Raw genomic sequence first — 17,691 nt, 5'->3', positions numbered from 1 at the left:
GGCCGGCACTTCCTTGTTCCCCTTAAATAGAGTAAAAACGTTCCTTTAGTACAGAGTCACGCAGGTCTGTTGGAGCTAGCTCAGCCCACGCTTCACCCCCTTAGCTGAGATCATCAGAATTGATGATCTCAGTGAATCCAATGGTTTCCCATAGAAAAGCATTGAAAGGCTAATCCGCACAAGTGGCAAAACGCGCAGAGGCCAATCAATATCTCCAGAGCGTGGAGATGGTAAACGTCAGTGCTGCATGTTGTGCAGCACTGTCCTAGGAAGCACCTCTACTTGCCATCTGAGTGACAGCCACTACCCCTAGGAAGTTATGTAATGTGTTTGCATGAAAATCCTGCAAGCACTGACTATACTCACCAGAATAACTACATTAAGCTGTAGTGGTTCTGTTGACTATAGTGTCCCTTTACTATCACCAGCCTAATCAGCTTTTTGTTAGGGAGAGACAAGTTTATTTTTAGGATGTGAGAGATGAAAAAATCGTCAATAAAAGTTGATTTCAAGATAGTGAATGCGTGTCAGGGACTGTAGTTAGAAAGGGAAGTGGATGTGATCTTGCATGAGATGTGGATCTTTGAATATAGTGCATGAGTTGAGAGAAGTGGGGAAAGATGTGGAGAAGGGTTGTAAATGGCGTGAGTAAAGAACAGCACATAGTTAAAAAACAAAAACAATGTTACTTGACAACCAGGGCTACCACAAGGCGCTTAAACAGAGTCCCGACACTGAGAGTCTCTTAACAGCCTGAGACCCACTGAACAATATCACTGAACAGTTCCAATTTTTATTAAAAAACTATTCTTCTAATTTTATACTATTATATGTTTATATCTGTTACTTACACAATAACACTTCTGTTCTTTCATACTTTACTTTCTTTTACATGGTCTTGCTCTTGAGGAAACTCTCAGGATTAACTCTTACTTACTAACACACTACCTCACCCTAAACGTTGAGAGCCGGGTACGCAGGCTTGCCAAATATTCTTTAACAACGTACCAGCTACCTAACTGACACACCCCTCTCCCCCAAATACACTACATAAGCATCATAACACTGGTAACACTAGGGTTTTTTTTACTCTGGGAGTGTAATCCCACAGGGACTGAAATACGTTAGACTCTACTGGTCTGGAATGCATCTCAGTATCCTGTGAGACAACATTCTAATAGTACAAACTTTGTCACAATCATTTTCTATAAAACCCTCATTCCACACGTTTCACTCTTATGACAAGATATACCACTCATCTCTTATACCATCTTTATATACAGTGTTTTAGACATTGATAAAACATAGAACATTGCTAAATATAAAAAAAATCTATTAACTTAAACAAACAAATGCTTATCAGCATGGCTTGGTGTAAGTACACAGTCCCCTTTCATCAGATGTGTGTTGTTGATAGAGGACCAGGGTGATAGGATTTTGTACCCCATAAGACAGAACCTCTCCCTTTTGGAAACACAATAATTTGGTAGTAGTTAACCTCTACGCCAGGGGTGCCCAAAAGGTAGATCCACAGATGTTTTAAACATACAGCGTTCATGATGCTTTGCAATTTTAAAGGCATTATAAAGGCATGGAAAGCATCATGGGAGTTGTAATTCTACAACATCTTGGGATGTACGTTTTGGGCACCCTTGCTCTAGGCAATTGTTTGATAGTATTTAACCTCTCATATCTTTGTTAGACATCTAATGCAGATCCAATGACCGAAAAAAAAAAACCTCAACAATCATAGTCCACACTGAATAGAACATATCTCTTTTTTTGACTGGAGACAGGTGACGTGACAGTACAGCTCCCTCTTAAAGGGGAAAAGTAAGTATCATAACACTTACAGTTCAATGTTATGGCGCAAAGAATCGGGCCTTGATTTACTAAGCTTTTTAAATTATTCAGTACTGTAAGAAAAGCTCTTCAAATGATTTAGCTACAAACATTCCCATTAACTTTAATGGTGACTTCTACTGAAATGTCATGACATATGTATAGTCTCCTTTTCGACATATGCAGTATAAACAACCCCCCAAAACCCAAGGATAATTATTACAGCTTTATTAATAATTACAATGTATATAAAATATTAAGGGTCATTGTCAACATATTTAACATAACATCTCAGCCCCAACTCTTTTAATAATTCAACCCTGACAATGACCCCCATAAACAACAATATTAACATATATTAACATATATCTAACCACTTAAACCATTGCCACAGTGGGCAAGATTTACCATGTTCCAACATGCGGGGGTATACTAAGATACACCTTACACACACCAGGTTCATAGCTACTGACGAGCTCGAAGCAACCAAAATCTTACCAAGCCTAACAGTTCTTAGCGAACTAAACTATGTTACATGGACAAACAACCTATACCCCAACTTGTTTATCCATCCCCCGTAACTTTGACCAAGCGGGAACCAGAACCTACTTAAAGGGAGGGAGGGTGGGACAAAACAGGTAAGTGAGGATTAATTAGGATGGCCTTTGGTCTAAAATGCCCGCTATATGTACTCCCATAATCTAAAAATCCACCCCCACGTTTTATAGCCAAACCCCCAATATTAACACCTCCTATGCCTGTCTCCTAGCCCGGTCAAGGCCCATTCCACCTAGCTGCGCTGCTCCATGGGCTACATTTGAGAAGTTTTTCTAACAGTATTGAATCATCTGGAAAACCTATTGAATCGAGATCTACGTGTTTTGGTGTGGTTTGACAAAATAAGCAACTCTGCTGGCACCTATGGCCTTGCAATATTTTGTCCACACTTATCCCTACAGCCTGATCCTTTGGCTTCTTAGCAAATGCAGAAGTTAAAGTCCACATTTTCCAAGCTAACTTTGCAATAAAGAGAGACTGAGAGTGCTTGGGCGAATGCCTGCTTATTACTTTGAATCTGAAAACAATCTGTAATATTTACAGTGTTCATGGTAAGAAAATCATGTGTATCTAACCATTGCTATTATACGTAAATGTATCCAACCATTGCTATCTTACGTAGGTAACCATATTAATCTAATATATACAGTAACAAGCCACAAACACAAACCTATGTAAATATATATATAGCAAAATGAAAATATAGCAATACAAATATTTTACCACAAATGATGGAATCAGAAATAAAAAACTTTAAAAATAAATTACTTTCATCTACAGAAAAACTGTGGAAAGCATAGATCTAGTGGGAGGAGAAGGCAACTACATTGTCTTCTCTGTAAACAACAACTAGCCACATCAACACTCTCTGCAGCAACCACAACCCATCAGCAACAGTCACATTACACTATGCTGCAACATATGCATCACATTTGCACATGTGAAACATCTCCTACCAGCTTTTTGTACTGTAACTAAACAATCTGACTTACATGGCAGTTATCTCCACAATATAAGAGACTTCAATTACCTGATAAAAAACAAAGCAGAAAGATTTCAAAAGGGATAACCTCTTAATCAAGAGACAGTATCAATGAACAGCTCGCCAACTGCTCTACAATACTGGGACTCATTCTTCTAGTCATGACATACTATCTGCTAAAATCCCAAAATAATGTATCCAAAATAAAGGAAATGTATAATCCCTTTTGGGTTCATATACTTTTTTTTCTTAATAAAGAAGTATTGCGCAACAGTGCTTTAACTGGATACAGATTACACTTTAGTTGACCGTGGCTCCTGCTAAATATTTAATTATGTTTTCCTATAAAATATTTTCCCAAAGATAAATCTGTATTGCAATAAAACATGCTTAACAAATGCAGATGGAGTGACCCTGAATGATCTTGTTGTGTCTTCAGGCCTTTCACATTTCCTCTGTGTGACACATTTCTTCAGTGCCAAAATGTAGGACAAAAAATGGCCGATCTGATCATTTCTTCAACTCAGTTCTAGTCACAGCTTGATTATTTAATATAAACTTTGTGATTTGGATTTAAAAAGGTGTTTAGAGGCACTTCCGGGTGGTTAGGTGACTTTTGGTCGTCTAACTGACGCTGGGCGTACTTACGCTCTGCATGAGGACATCCAACATCATCTAAGACCCCATAGGAAAGTATTATACAATGCTTTCCTGTGGTGGAAGCCCTAATGTGATTGCGGTGCTCGCTGTGCATGCGCATTATGTCCCCCTGCTCGCTGATGGTGGAGGAGTGGAGGTGGAGCCTAATCCAGTGCCAAGAGACAACTACTGTGGATTCAGGCCAACCTAGTCTTTAATAGCCCAAATGCCTTTTTCTCATTCTTTTTTAAACTGCCTTTTTGTGGAGCCACAAATTAAACAAAGCAAACTACCACAGCAGTTGATGCGAGAGGCAATAATAAAGCACACATGGCCAACAGTAGGGAAAACAACCCATTAAAAGTACCGTATATACTCGTGTATAAGTCGAGTGCAGTTTTGTGACCAACAATTGTGAAATATGCTATGCATCGTGGATAAGTCGAGGGTAAAACTTGGGGCTATGAAATTCTGTGATTTTTATAATTATATACACACACACTAATACAAACACACACTGTGCATTATATACACACACACTCATACAAACACACACACTCATACAAATGCACACTCTGCATTATATACAAACACACTCATACAAACACACACTCTGCTTTATATACACACACACGCATACAAACACACACTCTGCATTATATACACACACACTCATACAAACACACACTTTGCATTATATACACATACACTCATACAAACACACACTCTGCATTATATACACACACACAATGTATACAATGCAGATTGTGTGTGTGTGTTTGTGTAGTGTGTGTGTATATAATGCAGTGTGTGTTTGTATATAGTGGGTTTTTCGTAGTGTGTGTGTGTGTGTGTAGTGTGTGTGAACTGGGTGGGGGGAGGGCATTTTTATTTATAATTTTTTTTTAATTTTAATATTATTATTTTTATTTTAATTTATTTTAATTTTTAATTTTTTTTATTATTGAATTGTTTTTTGTCCCCCCTCCATGCTTGTTAGCTGGTCAAGGAGGGGGGCTATCTTAATCCCTGGTGGTTCAGTGGCATGAGCTGTGCAAGAGGGGAACAGGCAGGAAGCGTTTACTTACCTTTCCTGCAGCTCCGTGCAGCTCCCCTGTCAGCTCCCTGTGTAAGTCTCGCGGTCTGAGTGCCGCGTGGAGCGTTGCCATGGTAACCCGTGGCAACGCTCTGATGGCCGCGGGTCTCGCAAGATTTACACAGGGAGCTGACAGGGGAGCTGCACGGAGCTGCAGGAAAGGTAAGTGAACGCTTCCTGCCAGCCCCCAACAGGACTGTATTATGGCAATGTAAGTTGCTATAATACAGACACTGACTCGAGTATAAATCGAGTGGGGGGTTTTATACTCGAGTATATACAGTAGTAGCATTTGCACAAAGCTCAAACTCTACTTGCCCACCACCACAGGAGGACAGGAAGGAAAATAAAAATAAATTAATCATAAAAAATAAAAATATTGCAACAAAAGTCCTATGACAAGTTCTCACTGATTTTGTGTGTGGCATCAGATGGGCTCCAAGAACAGTGACTAATAGACAGGTATTGGCTTAGGCAGTCCCCACCACCAGCAGTACCAAAGAACCCCACAGCACAGCTCTCCTAATCAATTCTGGCATCCCTGATAGAAGTTCAGCTATGCAGCAGCCCCCAATGATCAGGTAGGCTATAGAAGCCCAGGTAGGAATCCACAAGTCTGCCATACTGGAAGCACACCACATCACCAGATGATACCCAGAAGGCATATGACATCGCCACAGTACCCGGTTCCATACTGGTCAAATAGCTAGCAACGTAAACAATTGGACCCAAGTTCACCCATCTTTAGAGGGCTCCAACTCCTCCAGTCCAGCAGCATTCATGTCAGGGATGCTGCATTGCTCCAGGCAACTGCTTAAAGACCCGTAAAGGTCCTCCAGTAAGAGTGCTTGGGGTCATGGCAGTGAGGAAACAGACCCCAATGGAGCACTGGCAATTCCCAGGAAGCCAATGAGTTCGCGCATAGTCTATGAGGTACATGGTGATGGACTCATAAGCACAGTCTTGTCAGGAAATATCCAGCATTGGTGTTCCAAATCAAAGAATAAAACATAAACAATGTCACTTAACTCACCAGAGAGGGGAACCGCCTTTAGGTGGGGAGTGGAAGTGGTTCGCAGCTCCAAAGGCCTCTGAAAAATCCAGTGACAGAAGATGTAGGCATAGCCAGCTCCAGTTAAGCAGGGCCCATACCCATTTAGCAATCAGTAGCAGGGCAGCCATTAGGGCATGACAACCATGACGGCAGTGGCGGATCCAGAAGCTAATCTCGGGAGGGGCACTGGCAGATCATTTTAAGAAACAATCCAGGCACAATAACCACTACAGCTCTCTGTAGTGGTTTTGGTGCCATGATTTGCTGTCCCCCCTCCCTTCTTACCTTTGCTGAGGGAGGGGGAGATATTGCTTTCTTCCATCCCTGGTGGTTCTAGTGGTGAGAGGGAACTCTAGCCTGCAGATCAGGCTAGAGTTTACTCTCGCGAGAATGGATCGTTGCCATGGTAACCACAGCAACGCTGCAGATAAGAGCTCCCCCGGGTTCTCTCCTCCCTCTCCCTCCCCTGCCGGCTGCCAGTAATATGCCTGTGTGGGCCGGGGAGGGAGATCACTGATCTCCCCTCCGGTCTGTGAAGGCAATCAGCAGGGCTGGTGCTTGGATAGGGGAGAGCCTCAGGCTCACTATTTTCTCTGGGGGGGGCATTTGACGGTTGTCATGGGCCTGGCAGTCCTGGGGGGCCTGAACTGCTCAGGGCGTCCCGGGCCCTACATTAGCTATGTGCACATATATATAGCGATTAACGCTATATATATGTGCACTGCAGCCCCCCCCCCCCCATCTGTATTCTGCAGGGGGCCTAGCACACTTGAAATATACTTCCCAGATGCTCTGCTCTGTCTAAGTCTTGCAAGCGATGCAATTGTCAGAGCGGTGCCACGGGTTACCATGGCAACACATGGCAACGGGGGGGGGGGGCGCACCATGCCACAGGACCTACAGTCAATGTGATCTCCCCCCCTCCATGGCCACAGGTAAGAAACAGGGAGGGGGAATCAAACAATACAATGAATGGAAGAAAAAAAAAATACTGTAGGCTTTTCCCCACACATTATGCAGCCCCATACATTTACACACACTATACACTAAAATTTACATGAACTATAACTAACATTTACATACACTATTTACTAATATTTACACAAACTACATCCTTACACAAACATACACTCTGCAGTCACTACAGACACTACATCCACTACACAAACACACAATCTGCAGTCACTATACATACACTAAATACTTACACAAACATACACTGTGTAGTCACTATATACACACTACATCCACTACACAAAGACACACTCTGCATTAACTATACACACACACACACTACATCCACACACACTGTATTCACTAACCACTACATCCACTACACCCACTCTGCATTCACTACACACACACACATACTGCATCCACTACACAAACACACACTTTGCATTTACAATACACATCGCATTTAATACACACAAACACTACATCCACTACACAAACACACACACACTCTGCATTCACTATAAACACACACTACATCCACTACACAAACACACACTCTGCATCTAATATATACCACATACATTACACAAATGTACAAACTGCATCCACTATGCACACTGCATCCATTACACACACACCGCGTCCACTTTATTTATTTTATTTATTATTTATTTATTATTACCATTTATATAGTGCCAACAGATTCCGTAGCGCTTTACAATATTATGAGAGGGGGATTTAACTATAAATAGGACAATTACAAATAAACTTACAGGAACAATAGGTTGAAGAGGACCCTGCTCAATCGAGCTTACATTCTATAGGAGGTGGGGTGTAAAACACATTAGGACAGGAATTTACAATCAAATAAGGTGGGCTGCCCTTTAGGAGAGGGCAAGAGACAGGTATGTGAGGTAAGGGTTAGTCTTGGAGGCCATAAGCTTTCCTAAAGAGATGGGTTTTAAGGCACTTCTTAAAAGATGCAAGACTAGGGGAGAGTCTGATGGCGGTAGGCAGGCTATTCCATAGGAAGGGAGCCGCCCGTGAGAAGTCCTGCAAGCGCGAGTTGGCCATACAAGTGCGGACAACGGACAGGAGGTGGTCACGGGCAGAGCGGAGAGACCGAGAAGGGACATACCTATGGATCTGTGAGGAGATATAAGAGGGGCTAGAGTTGTTCAGTGCTTTATAGGTGTGAGTTAGTACCTTGAATTGACTCCTATAGCATACAGGAAGCCAATGTAAGGACTGGCAGAAGGGTGAGGTGTGAGAGAAACGACTAGAGAGGAAAATCAATCTAGCAGCAGCATTCATTACAGACTGTAAGGGTGCAGTACGGCTATTGGGAAGACCAATAAGGAGAGGGTTACAATAATCCATGCGGGAAATTACTAGAGCATGGACAAGCTCCTTGGTAGTATCTGGTGCAAGAAAGGGGCGGATGCGGGCTATGTTTTTAAGATGGAATCTACAGGATTTGGCAACATGCTGGATGTGAGGCTCAAAGGTGAGACCAGAGTCAAGTATGACGCCAAGACAGCGCGCTTGCAAGGATGGACTGATGTTGGTACCACAAACTTGGAGGGAGAGGGAAAGAGGAGGATCAGTATTAGGAGGAGGAAAGACAAGGAGCTCAGTTTTTGAGAGATTGAGTTTCAGAAAGCGGGATGACATCCAGTCAGAGATGGAAGAAAGGCAAGCAGTGACACGTTGCAGGACGGCAGGGGAGAGGCAGGGCCGGTGCAAGGATTTTTGCCGCCCTAGGCAAAAGTAAAGTTTGCCGCCCCCCATCCCCCCCCCGATATGACATCACAATGCCCCATGTTAACTAACGCAAGTGCTGCAGTGCCACCGTGTTTACATTAAAAGGCCTGCAGGGACAGGCTATAGACACCAGAACCACTACATTAAGCTGCAGTGGTTCTGGGGACTAAAGTGTCCCTTTAATGTGAGGTAAATTAGAGATTAGTGCCACGAATAATATACTAGATTGCCTACTTACAATCAGATGAGGATGGTGATGGGCTCTACCTGCAGTCTGGCTCCACTGGTCTGGTGTAGAACAGGCTCTCTGGAGGCTGTTTGTGTTCTGGGAGAACAGGAAGAAGGCTCCATTTTTTTTAAGGCCCTTTGCACAGCTCAAGGTCTGGGCCCCAGGGTCCACCTTCATGTTCCACCAATTAGTTTGTTCACAGGAGTAGGGGATGTCCTGATATGTGTGTAAGGAATGCATTGTGTGAATCTGTGTTTGTATGTGTAAGGGCTGCAATGAGTGTTTCTGTGTATGTACGGGATGCAGTGTGTGCGTCTGTAAGGGGTGCATTGAGTGTGTGTAAGGAATGCATTGTGTGTTTCTGTGTGTGTAAGGGATGCATTGTGTGTAAGGGTTGAATTGCTTGTGTGTGTGTGTCTGTGTGTGTAATGCATTGTGTGTTTTTCTGTGTGCAAGGGGTGCATTGTGTGTGTGTGATGGATGTCAATCTCTCCCCCTCCCTTGTCACTCTCTTCTCCCCCTCTCCCTCCCTCGTCACTCTCTTCTCAACCCCCCTTGTCCCTCTCTTCTCCCCCCATGTCCCTCTCTTCTCCCCCCTCTTGTCCCTCTCTTCTCCCCTGCGTGTCCCTCTCTTCTCCCCCTCCCTTGTCACTCTCGTCTCCCCCGTTGTCACTCTCTTCTCCCCTCCCCACTCTCATTCCCCCTCCTAATCCCGTCAATTCCCCTCCCTGTCAATTTATCCCCCCCCTTTCAATTTATTCCCCCCACCCTGCCTGTCCATTTATTCCCCCACCCTGCCTGTCCATTTCCCCCCTCCCTGTCCATTTATCCCCCCCCCTCCCTGTCCATTTATTCCCTCCCCCTCCCTGTCCATTTATTCCCTCCCCCTCCCTGTCCATTTATTTCCCCCCTCCCTGTCCATTTATTCCCCCCCCCTGTCCATTTATCCCCCCCCTCCCTGTCCATTTATTCCCCCTTCCCTGTCTGTCCATTTATTCCCCCCTCCCTGTCTGTCCATTTATTCCCCCCACCCTGCCTGTCCATTTATTTCCCCCTCCCTGTCTTCCCCCCCCTCCCTGTCCATTTATCCCCCCCCCTGTCCATTTATTTCCCCCCCTCCCTGTCCATTTATTTCCCCCCCTCCCTGTCCATTTATTCCCCCCCCTCCCTGTCCATTTATTTCTCCCCCCTCCCTGTCCATTTATTTCTCCCCCCCCTCCCTCTTCATTGATTTCTCCTCCTCCCCTCCCTGTCCATTTATTTCTCCCCCTCCCTGTCCATTTATTTCTCCCCCTTCCCTGTCCATTTATTCCCCCCCCCTTCATTGATTTCTCCTCCTCCCCTCCCTCTCCGTTTATTTCTCCTCCCCTCCCTCTCCATTTATTTATCTCCCCCCCCCCTCTCTATTTATTCCCCCCTCTATAGTAGCGTGGCCGAGCTCTGTATCATGGTCCGCGGGTACAGGGAGCTTTTGTTTCCTGTACCCGGCGGACTAACAGGAAGTGAACACCAGTGTTCACTTCCTGTTAGTCCGTCCGAGTACAGGAGACAGATGCTCCCTGTACCGGCGGACTATACTGCGCTCGGTCACGCTACAGAGAGGGAGTGACAGGAGGGAGCGCTGAGCGCTTCCCTCCTGTCAGCCCCCTCCCTCTCCTCATGCTGTGCCCGGGCGGTGCGCCCTCATGGACGCACCAGCCCGGGCAAAGCTGCAGCCGCCTGAGGCTCTCTACAGAGCGCTCGGGCGGCTGCAGCATTAGGGGGGCCGGCGCTCCTGGCGGCGCCCCTTCCCAAGGGGCGCCCTAGGCGGCTGCCTAGTCCGCCTTACAGGTAGCGCCGGCCCTGGGGAGAGGTCCGGGGAGGAGAGATATAGCTGGGTGTCATCAGCGTACAGGTGGTAGTGAAATCCAAAAGAGGTAATAAGTTTGCCAAGAGAGGCAGTATAAAGAGAAAATAGAAGAGGACCAAGGACGGAGCCTTGGGGAACTCCAACCGAGACAGGGCAAGGGGAGGAGGTATCATTAGAAAAAGAGACACTGAATGAGCGTTGGGAGAGATAAGAGGAAAACCACGAGAGGACAGAGTCACAGAGACCAAGCGATTGAAGAGTTTGAAGAAGGAGAGCATGATCAACGGTGTCAAAGGCCGCTGAGAGGTCAAGAAGAATTAGTATGGAGTAGTGGCCTTTGGATTTAGCTGCGATTAGGTCGTTAGTAACTTTGATAAGGGCAGTCTCTGTAGAGTGGAGAGGGCGGAAGCCAGATTGAAGGGGGTCAAGGAGAGAGTTGGAATTGAGGAAATGAGACACACGGGTAAAGACAAGTCTTTCCAGAAGCTTTGAGGAAAAAGGGAGCAGAGATATGGGACGGTAGTTAGAGGGGGTGGATGGGTCGAGGGATGTTTTTTTTAGTATAGGTACTACACTTTACACACGCACTCTGCATCCACTACACACATTCTCCATCCACTATACACACACCAGAATCAGTACACACACTACATCCCTGTGGGTGAACTCAGGGGGGCAGCCCTTTGGGCAGACTCGGGGGCAAGCACCAGGGGGCCCAGACCTTGAGCTGTGTTAGGGGTCCAAACATTTCTGATGGTAGCCCTGATCAGTAGAGTCAATATGAAAGTAGAGTCACTCCCCAGCAACTCCCACATGCTCTCTCTTGATGACCACCACACTCAGGGGCGGGCTGGGCCGGGGGGCAGGGAGGCAATTGCCCCCCAGGCCGCCCGAAATTATTTTAGGACCGGCCGCGGCGGGCCAGCCCTTTAAATGCTGCAGCCGCCGAGCGCTCTGTAAAGAGCGCTCAGACGGCTGCAGCTGCTTTTGCCTCCCTCCCCTCCCCTGTAGGTGGCCGAGCTGCACTCCGGTCCGCGGTCCCGGCCGGAGTGATGGGAAGGTGCACACTGAGTGTGCACTTCCTGTCAGTCCGGCCGGGTACAGGAAACAGAAACTCCTGTTCCGCGCAGAACAGGAGTTTCTGTTTCCTGTACCCGGCCGGACTGACAGGAAGGTGCACACTGAGCACCTTCCTATCACTCCGGCCGGGACCGCGGACTGGAGTGCAGCTCGGCCACCTACAGGGGAGGGGGTAAGAAGGGGAGGGGGTAAGAAGAAGGGGGGGTGGGGGGGATGAGAGTAAGAAGAGGGGAAGGGGGGATGAGAGTAAGAAGAGGGGAAGGGGGGGAGAGTAAAAAGAGGGGAAGGGGGGGAGAGTAAAAAGAGGGGAAGGGGGGGAGAGTAAAAAGAGGGGAAGGGGGGAGAGTAAAAAGAGGGGAAGGGGGAGAGTAAAAAGAGGGGAAGGGGGGAGAGTAAAAAGAGGGGAAGGGGGGAGAGTAAAAAGAGGGGAGGGGGGGAGTAAAAAGAGGGGAAGGGGGAGAGTAAAAAGAGGGGAAGGGGGAGAGTAAAAAGAGGGGAGGGGGGAGAGTAAAAAGAGGGGAGGGGGTAGAGTAAGAAGAGGGGAAGGGGGGGAGAGTAAAAAGAGGGACAGGGGGAGAGTAAAAAGAGGGGAAGGGGGAGAGTAAAAAGAGGGGAAGGGGGGAGAGTAAAAAGAGGGGAAGGGGGAGAGTAAAAAGAGGGGAAGGGGGGGAGAGTAAAAAGAGGGGAAGGGGGGAGAGTAAAAAGAGGGGAAGGGGGGAGAGAGTAAGAAGAGGGGAAGGGGGGAGAGTAAAAAGAGGGGAAGGGGGGAGAGTAAAACAGGGGAAGGGGGAGAGTAAAAAGAGGGGAAGGGGGGGAGAGTAAAAACAGGGGAAGGGGGAGAGTAAAAACAGGGGAAGGGGGGAGAGTAAAAAGAGGGGAAGGGGGGAGAGTAAAAAGAGGGGAGGGGGAGAGTAAAAAGAGGGGAAGGGGGAGAGTAAAAACAGGGGAAGGGGGAGAGTAAAAAGAGGGGAAGGGGGGAGAGTAAAAAGAGGGGAGGGGGGAGAGTAAAATGAGGGGAGGGGGTAGAGTAAGAAGGGGGGAAGGGGGAGAGTAAAAAGAGGGGAAGGGGAGAGTAAAAAGAGGGGAGGGGGGAGAGTAAGAAGAGGGGAGGGGGGAGGGGGGAGAGTAAGATGAGGGGGAGTAAGAACAAGAGTGGGGAGTAATTAGAAGAAGGGGGTAAGAAGAAGGGGGTAAGAAGAAGAAGGAGGGGGTAAGAAGAAGAAGAGGGGGTAAGAAGAAGTAGGAGGGTTAAGAAGAAGAAGGGAGGTAAGAAGAAGGGGGGAGTAATAAGAAGAAGGGGGTAACAAGGGGGGGAGTAAGAAGAACACAGGGAGGAGGGGGTAAGAAGAACACGGGGGGGTGAGAACACACAGAGGGAGGAGTGAGAAGAACACAGGGAGGGTGGAGGGGGGATGAGAAGAGCACAGGGAGGGTGGGTGAGTGTGAGAAGAGACCGCTAGGGGAGGGTGGGGGAGAGGAGAGACCACTAAGGGGCAGGGGAGAGCTCTAAGGGACAGAAGGGACAGCTCTATAGGACAGGGGGCAAGACAGGGAGCTCTTTAACACTACGCGCACACACACACACACAATGCATCCCTATACATACACAGAAACACACAATGCACCCCTATACATATGGGTGGGGCATTGTGATGTCACATGGGGGGGCGGCAAATTTATATTTTGTCTAGGGCGGCAAAAATCCTTGCACCGGCTCTGATCCTGGGCAGGTGCACCAGTCTACTGGTGACCCACAGGAGGGGAGTGCACTGATTGCACTGCACTCTCCTCCTGCCCAGACCTGTCTTGACCGCAGTGCAAGTGCCCTCTGCCCCTAATTTACAGTGGCTCACACTCACAACAAGCAGTGCCTAGAGCCCTTTGCAGAGACGGAAACAAAGAGGTTCTGCGGCAGCTGGCCGTCCTGCAAGCATTACATTAAACAGCTGTTCCCCATGCAGCCACAGATGGCGTTGTGCTGGGAGACTGTGATTACTCTTCACTTCCTCCCAGCCTACAGAGCAGCGCATGGGGGAGAGAGGAGGAGGCATGATTTAATCTTGAATAAATCCTCTAAGCAAACCTTTATAAATTTGGGGGGGGATCAGCTCTGTTTCCACAGTTTATTGGTGTTTACTCTCATCTCTGTATTAATATTGAGGGATGTCTAAGTAGTAACATCAGTGTGTGTCAGCAGGGCCAGCCGTTGGGGTGGGCAAGCTGTGCGGTCACGCAGGGTGCCATGACAACAGAGGCGCCCGGCGGCCAACACAGCTCACAAGTTGGGTACACCAGCATATTTAATTTAAACGATTCGCTGGTGGTCCACTGGTGCGCACCAGCAGTAGGTGCAGTGAGATCATATCCTCTCCCTCGTGGTTCCGGCGCTCAGTTAGTGAGTCAGAGCACAGGCTCAGAGATTCTCAGCCTGTGCTCTGACAACATTGAAAGTCAGAGCCGTGAAGGAGCGGGTATGGCAAAGAGCTACTGATTAGCATAACATCAATATCCGTTATAAAACCAGAAAAAGGTGGGCATGGATGGTGAACTGATTTGGTGGCGCAATGGGCCACTTGACTGGTTTTGCCCCCCAGGCCTAAGGCTGCCAGCCCTCCCCTGACCACACTCAAGGATGGATGCACCTAACACAGTATGCCGCAGAGCTAAAGTGGTTCCCTTGAAAAATACACCAATATTCCTGTAGCAGGGAGCAAACTGTACAATATTATGTGTAAAAATGTCGATTTAGCCCATTTGCACCTCTGGTTTGTAAATGTCAAGCCAGGTGCTAAGCAGAAATGGGTCTGATCAGCTCTACAGCCTGGCCCTGACTTTTCTATGATTACTTTTATCTAAAGTGTGCATCGTAGTAGACTATTCCTGCTGTCGACTATTCTGTCGAGATTATCACTAGAAATTTTCTCCACCAATCAATGGTGTACACATGATCCATGGGGCCCCGGTGCGAAAATTGATCAGTGCCCCCCCCCCCCCCCCCACGCTTACTCGGCGCGGGTCAGGGCTGCAACACATGGCGGCGGGCACTGCGGTATGCACAAACACTTAAAGGAATACTACAGAAACACAGATCACATCAGCTCAATGAAGTGGTCTGGGTGCCAGGTCCCTGTAGTTTTAACCCTGCAGCTGAAAACATAGCAGTTTGAGTAATGCTTTCCTATGGCCGGCTTGAATGCGCACGCGCCTCTTGCCGCGCATGCGCATTCGGGGGTAAGAGGCGGAGGGATCTCCAGTGCCAAGGGAGTCCGGCGCTGGAGAAAGGTAAATGCTGAAGACACACATACACAATCTCACGAACAGACGCATAAACACTAGCTAACAGACACACACATTTACTGACAGAGACACACTCAGCGACAGACAGACATACACACTCACTTACAAAACATACACTCTCATTGACAAACACACACTCACTAACAGACATCAAACAGACTCAGTAACAGACACACACAAACACACTCAGTAACAGACACACACAGTAACACACTCACTGACACTCACTAGCAGACACACACTCAATAACAGACACACTCACTGACACTCACTAGCAAACACACTCACTAACACACACACACACTAACACTAACACACACACACTAACAATAACACACACACACACACACACTAACACTAACACACACACACTAACACACACACACTAACACACACACTAACACTAACACACACATATGTTTTTTTTAAATGTAATCCCCCAGCCTCCTTACCTTTTGGAGTGCTGAGGGGATTCCTTGGGGTCCAGTGGTGCTCCTGGGCAGCCGGTCCTGCGGGCAGGCTGGCTGGCGGGTAGGCACGCGAGGGAGTACTCTCCCCTGAGTGCTTCCTCTTCAGCTCCCTCAGGGGAGAGTGCTCCCTCGTGCGCCCGCCCGCCTGCCCTCCCGCCGGGTGACACCAGGGCCAGCCTCGGGGGGGGCCCTGAGGTGGCCGGCTCCTGGCCCCCCCACAGGAAAAGAGGCTGGCCCAGTGGGTACATACCGGGTCACCTGCGACCCCGGTATGTACATCACTGCCACTAATCCAATGATTCTCCACAGGGAAGAATTGGGAGGCTAGTGCATGTGCAGCAATCGCTGTGTTGCACCAATCAACATCTCCTCATACAGATGCATTACACCACTGTAATCTCCTTGTGAAGTGTTCAGTGTCTTCTTGCAGAGAGTGAATGATCCTTTGTTTTTCTATGATATGAACCTTTACTACAAAATTGACATATATATATATATATATATATATATATATATATATATATATATTATTTTTGTTTACATAAATAGGCCTGTTTTAAATTCAGAGTATTTATGCATTGTATTCCAAATCTCACTTTTGATTGAAAAGTTTTATCAGTCTGTAAGCCTGGGGGCATGTGTGTACACATTAGTGCACTCACCCACATTTCCATAGTATACTGTATCAGGCACACAATGGCCATAGGTCTGGTGCAGTGGGTCTCCTTGCAATCTGTCTGGAAATAACATAATTCATTTTGCAGTGGATATTTTGGTAAAGCGTTTACTGCTAAAATACAACTGTACCCAGACAAATCACAATGTTTTATACCATATGTTTCAAACTTGTTCTTGGAAAGCAATACTGCCACTTTAAAACCAACAAACCCAACTTGGAACGTTACACACTGCTGACTATATACATTTTTTTATGTGTTTTTATTGAACAATTTGCAAACGTTTTCCTATATTCTTTAAAGCTACTTTCAGTAATCCGTGCAATAAAACCCTATGACCTATAGTTATTATAAATCAATTTCATCTGAGCCAACTGGAGAACTTTTAGATCAGACTTGCTACTAGACTTGTACATTTGGTTTTGGGTACATTGCAATTCGTCCAAAACTTATGGACATATAACTGAGCAGACAACTTGCACAATTCACAAGCATGTTCGCTTAATTTGCGAATTTGAGTTATGTATGTTGCTTCAACAAAAGATGAATGATGGAAAGGAAAGTTGGATAGTTAGAGTGCAGCCACTATACAATGTTAATTGTATTCACAGATTGAGAGAGAGAAGTAACCAAGCTAGGAAAAAAGACGAGGAGCAGCAGAAAACAAAACAATGTAACTCCAAGTCAATCGCAGTTCTGTGAAATCAAACTGTCCACTTAGGAAGCAACACTGAGTGACAATCAATTTCACATGCTGTTGTGCAAATGGGATAGACAACAGGTGGAAATTATAGGCAATTAGCAAGACACCCCCATTAAAGGAGTGGTTCTGCAGGTGGTGACCTCTTCTCAGTTCCTATGCTTCCTGGCTAATGTTTTGGTCACTTTTGAATGCTGGCGGTGCTTTCACTCCAGTGGCGGATCCAGAGCCTGATCTCGGGAGGGGCACTTGTAAATTATTTTAAGAATAGTGTAGTAGTTATGGCGCCCGTAGTGCCAGGATCCCATCCCTGAGTAAGTAGTCAAACTGTTTAAGAACAGTTTGACAACTTACCTGGGGTCTGCTGGGATATAGGGCATATGAGCAGTGGTATGTGTTAGGGGTGAAGTGTGTGTGAAAGGTGCAGTGTGCGTGTGTGTGTGAGCGGTGAAGTGTGTGTGCGAGTGCGTGAGGGTGGCAGTGTATGTCAGGGTTGC

The sequence above is a fragment of the Pelobates fuscus genome, chromosome 6 (genome assembly GCF_036172605.1).
Source record: "Pelobates fuscus isolate aPelFus1 chromosome 6, aPelFus1.pri, whole genome shotgun sequence".
NCBI classification, from domain to species: Eukaryota; Metazoa; Chordata; class Amphibia; order Anura; family Pelobatidae; genus Pelobates; species Pelobates fuscus.
Note: the sequence above shows the minus strand (reverse complement) of the source record.